Source organism: Cynara cardunculus (genome assembly GCF_001531365.2).
Source record: "Cynara cardunculus var. scolymus isolate 2C chromosome LG 2, CcrdV1, whole genome shotgun sequence".
Lineage (NCBI taxonomy): Eukaryota > Viridiplantae > Streptophyta > Magnoliopsida > Asterales > Asteraceae > Cynara > Cynara cardunculus.
In genome coordinates this window covers 68,312,129-68,318,113 of record NC_037529.1, presented here as the reverse complement: position 1 = coordinate 68,318,113, position 5,985 = coordinate 68,312,129, and positions in this window count along the sequence as shown.

Below are 5,985 nucleotides of genomic sequence, written 5' to 3'. Positions count from 1 at the left end.
AATTATGCTTTGATTATGGAATTCTCACAAATATGGGATTTTGTAGTTTAATTACTTGACTTTTTAGAATTCATTTTGACATAAATAGTCCCTAGACTTTAAGTTTTTTTCATTTTGTGGACAACATAAATAAATATTTGAGTAAATTGCAATTTTAGTCCATGTAATTTGTTGAAAAATTGCAAATTTTGTCCCCATGGTCTAGAAATTACAATTTTTGTTCCTATGGTTTGTAGTTCATTATTATTTTCCTTTTTTTTATAATTTACAACTTATTATTAAAAATGGTGATTTGTCCCGATCCGGTGGGGAACCCGGCCAGAACGGGGATGGGGATTCCCCACTAAAACGGGTCCCGAGGCTGGGGCTAGGGATCTCCGGTAGACTCAAACCGGGATCGAGGTCGGGGGCTGTTACTCAAACCAAGGTCGGGGCAGGGATCTCCGATAGACTCAAACTAACGGATATTCTTTATTGGGTTTGACCAGGGACGGGATGTTAATCCCCGTACCCGTCAGGGACCGAGGCCAAGGGCTGTTACCAAAAACTGAGGCCGGGGATTACAAAACCTGCCCCGTTTTCATGCCTACTTATTGTTGTTTAGGTCCTTGTGGTTGCATTATTTACTTTTTTGGTTCATTGTACTTAAAGGTAGAAATTTGTTCAGAGCCGAAAATCACAGTAAAGTGCAAACCGAAAATCCCAATAACAAACCATAGGGACAAAAATCACAATAAATTTTAAACCATCGAAATTATTAACAAAACCAACAGGACAAAAATTGACCAAATTGCACTTTTTCTCTCCATGGTTCATTAACAATTTATATTTTCGTTCTTGTGGTTTAGAATTTGCGATTTTCATTCTTATGGTTTGCAGTTTATTGTTATCTTTGTTCCTAAACTAATTCAACATGTAAGTACAAGAGACCAAAACAGTAAAAACTATAAACTACAAAGACCAAAACAGTAAAAAAAATCGTAAACCGCAGAGACCAAAACAACAATAAATTGTAGATTATAAAGACAGAAATAATAAATTACAAACCATCTGAATAAAACCCGTAATTTATAAACCACATGAAGAGAAACTGCAATTTTAACAAACCACATGGACCAAAAATGTAATTCACTCTAAATATTTTCATTGCCAAAGTATGAACATGAGAAAAAGTATTTGAGGATTGTGGTCTCTTTTATGCTTTGACATTGAATCATTCAAATCAATTTGAACCACCACAGAGAGCTTATCTCATTAATGCTTGACTTTGACTTTGATTTTTTTTCAAAATTACCATGACATCAGCGCTCGTCATCTATTTTCATTGTTTAACTTCTTATAAAACTTTACTGTTCCAGATATTGGTATAAAAGATCGTTCTATCAGTATTGCATTTTAAAGGTAAAAAACGTGTTCTTAGTAGTCGTTACTGTCTCTATTGTTTTTTTAATTACATATATCTATTATAAGATTTAAACCCACAACAATTTTGGACTTTTGATATGATAGTTGGATTTATTTTCGTTACCAGCGAAAAATGACCCTTATCTGACATTGTGTCATATTTTTTGCCACATCTAGAGGTAGACCCTTAAGGGTTTGTTTCATTTGCATGATTGTTTTTTGAGGGATTTGGGTTTAAATGAATTTGAAATCATTTGTGTGTTTGGTCTGTAGGATTTGGAATGAAATTGGATTTCATTATTTATAAATAATTTATAGAAAATATTGTAAATAAATATAAAAATAATTATATTACATTTTTATTAATTGATTATTACAAAACAAATATTTTTTAAAAAAAATTTAAGACCATATTGCATACAATCCTAGGAAATTCCATGAAATTTCGAGCATTCCGTAAGGATTTCAAAATCCTATGTTTGAAAGATTTCAGTTAAATCATAAGATTTCAAATCCGGACAATCCAACAAACCAAACATGAGATTAAAATGGATTTGAAAGGCAAATCCCCCAAATCCATTACATTCCTTCAAACCAAATGGGACCATAGACTTTTCTAGTCCATTTAAAAAAAAATCACGTTGTGACTTGAATGCATATGAAACAAACATATTGTGAAACAAATATATGTCCATCAATATATTAAATACTAACCTTATATGAGAAAAAATGAAATTGACCAAAATAGACAATCTCTCCAACCATATTCTCTTTTTAGCACCCAAGGGCCTTTGGCCTAGTGGTATTGTAGTCTTTGGCCTCCTAGGAGATCAAGGGTTCAAACCTCACCAAATGTGAGGAGGGTGTGTGAGTTTATTTGTTGCATTTGCAGTATATAAATATTATATACTTCAAAAAAAAATTCACTTTTTAGCTGTTTTATCGATCGAATTCTCATTTTAGCTAGAGTTTACGCAAATTGACATTCAAATTATTATTATTTTTCCTTCTTTTAGAATCTGAAATCGGTTTACATGAATGCGTAAAGCATTTGCATAAACTTTGGTTAAAAAGGGGAATTCAATTCCAAAAGTGACTGAAAAGTGAATTTGATTGGGGAGACCAATTATTTTGGTTAATTTTCCGGGAAAATCATGTAAACCAATATTTTGATATAAAAAGTTCTTACAATTATCATTAGTGATGGCCAAAATCCAATCTCGGCCCGGGTTGGAACAGTGATGCTCATAACCGGTCCCGGTCACGCTCATCAAACCTGAGCCCGTTTAACTTGATCCATAACTGGTTATGGATAACAGGTCCCGGTCCCTACCCAAAAAAAATTTACTTCTTTAAATTTTTTTAATGATAGATTTTTTTAATACATTACTAAATTTGTAATTGTGTCACTCAAATACACTTTAAAAATACGTTTTATTATAATTAAAATTACATGCAATTATTTGAAAATTACTTATTCATCATTGGTATCCCATGTCGGATTGATTTGAAGACTTCCCGTCTCTTGAATTTTTCTAATAACCTCTTTGTCATCAAGGTCATCAATCTCGAGTTCCTCATCATCGTCATATTATGAGTAAGTACCAAAAATTGTATTTTTTTTACGTTCTGTAAGTTGGTATCTTACACCATACTCCATGACACTTATATATATTATATAGAAGGCCAAAAAGACAAAAAAAAAAAAAAAAAAGGGTCAAAATCGCAAAAAACAGTCATATAAATGTTCCCAACAGTCGAAAAAACGACTATTTTCTTGAACTCACCGGGCCGGGCCCATAACCGGTCCCGATCCCAGTCGGTAGTTCCTCAACCGGTCCTGAGCCGGGCCAGTTTACGCATCACCGGTTATTATAATATATAGAGCTCTCAAATAATTAAATCATATTTATAAAAAATGAAACAAAAAACAAGATTATTCGAGACCCTTCACTCTTTGACAATTGAGGTTTTGGTTGAAATTTATTGCTGCCTTGAAAAAGAGGGTAACTTCAATTTATATTTATATGGAAATTCATATTTTATATTAAATTAAAAAGTGTATAATTAAATTAAATGTCACGTATGGTATATTAAATCATTTATTTTTCTTAAAATTATTTTATTTTTTAAAAAAATATTAAATATTTATTTTAATAAGAAGACTTTCTTTTAAAAAATATTAACGGGCGGACATGAGCAATGTACTTGCCCAGCCTGTTTATATTTTATAGTTAATATTTTTTTTACCATTGATTAAAATTATATTAGATATTTTAAAAATTAAATTATTAAAGTTAAGGATAAGACTCTTTGGTTATTTTTGAGAACCTAAAAAGATAAAGGATTGTTTGTTTACTTCTTCACGTGAATATTAATGTTATACATAAAAAATAGTAATGCATTATTGATTTTATGAAAGTCTGAATTTCGTTTTTCATTTCTTTCTCCACTTGTTGAGATCCATGTGTCACTTTAGTTTCTTAAAATTTTAATTGCAACGGTGTTTTTCTTTATTTTTTGGTTTCACATTTGTTAATTAATTGTCAGTGATCAAGTTTATAAATTTATAAAAGTTACACTTTTTAGACATGTTGGTCCGTGGGCAAGCCCGACCCGTTTATAGGATAAACAATGGAAAGTTGTGAAGCCCGAAAAGAAGGGTTTGAATTTACAATATTAGACTCGTTGGATAAACAAAACAAGTTAGGCCCAACGCGGGCCTAGCTTAGACTCGCAATTGCAAATGATCACCTTTATCATTAACGTATATTTATCTTAAAATGTGTTTATTTTACATTTTATCAGTTCACAACATGAACCTTTGTGGTGTATTTGTAAAACAAAAAATAAATGTAAAAATGTTTCATATTATAAATCGAATATATATGAAACAAACACATTGTAAAACAAATATAGGTTAATCAATACTATTAAATACCATATGAAATAAAACTTTTCATAGATCTCGTAAGTTTTATAGTGCTCAAATAATTAAATTAATATTTAATAATAATTAAATATTTAAATATTAAATCATTTATAAAATTAAAGAAAAAAACAAAAGAAATGATGATGGGTCATCCGGAACCGACGCCCCGATTTGATTTGCTTTGAAAATATATCCATTCTGAGTCAACGCGTTTTGCAACTCTTTTTTTCCTTCTCAAAGTGTTACATCAAATGATCAAATGTTATTGGGTGTATCTCATCATTAGCTTTCATTTTCGCTAACGAGTTGTACTAAAATTTCAAGTCACAGTCATTATTATTTGTTTACTTCTTAATAGTTTTATTAATAGACAGTCTGTCAATTGTTAAAAGGTAAATCTTATTTGGCAAAAAAATGTCTTTTAATGGTTCTAAAACCTTCTGAATGATTTTGTATATTGAGTCATCCGTAACCATTCAACGCTTTAATTTTATGTTGAACAAATCCAAACAATTAAATTTCATTTTGCACTACATCATAAAAATCTCTTAATCATTATGATCACTTAATCATTCATCACTAAACCATTCAACAACTGTCAAACAGTTTTTAAGACTTTTTATCACAATAAACAATTCCTAGCATATCATTAGTTTACTTTATTTGATTTATTTATTTATTCAGTATCGTGCGTCAACAGTGATTAATAGACATAAAATGGACGACTACTCGACCAGTTTAAAAACAAATGAACCGTATTCTGCTAAGTATTTAGGTTCATCGAAAACCCATTTACACGAAGATGCAAACAAACTATTTAAGTTCCACCCAGATCAATTCACAAAGAAAGATGATGAAATTTTCATAAGAAGAATTTCGGGTTCAAATCAGGGACCGATAGTGTGAGCTAGTGGGGGCTCTTTCGGCTAGCCTAAAGGCTAGTATCAACCTTTGTTAAACAAATCACTGATTTTAGGCCTTTAATAGTTTCATTAAGAGGCAACATCTGAATCGTTAAGAATGAATCTTATTTGGCAAAAAAAATTATCTCTTAATGGTTCTAAAATCCTCTGAATGATTTTACATCTTGAACCTCCCATAACCATTCAACACCATAATTTTATCATAAACAATTATATTTCATTTTGCACTATAATCATGAGGTCTCTTAATTATTCTGCACCAAACCATTCAACAACTTCGTTTACCAAATTTTATTCAACTGATTGCTTTACATACGGAATAAAATCAAATTTTATAGATCGCACCTTTCACAATTTTCACCACAGGAACTAAATTCATTCCTACCCATTTTTTTTCCAAAAAAGCTACTATCAAAAATTAGCCTAACCCATCATACACGTGACCGAACACCTGCCAACCGCTCCCCCTACTGCCACCGCCGGCGGCTGACGTCACTGATACCACCAGCATCACCTCCTACCAACGAAACAGATGAGCAATGAATTACATTCCAATTCCTCTTATGGTTCTAATTCTGCCAGATTCCAGTCTTGTGAACCTAAGGCCTCACACAATAACAAAATAAAAGAACACGAAAACAACTAAATCACATGTGATTTTACACTAACAGTCAAAAGCAAGGGTGTGCAAGCAACGTGGCCCACGACCTGCGTGAATCATCACAT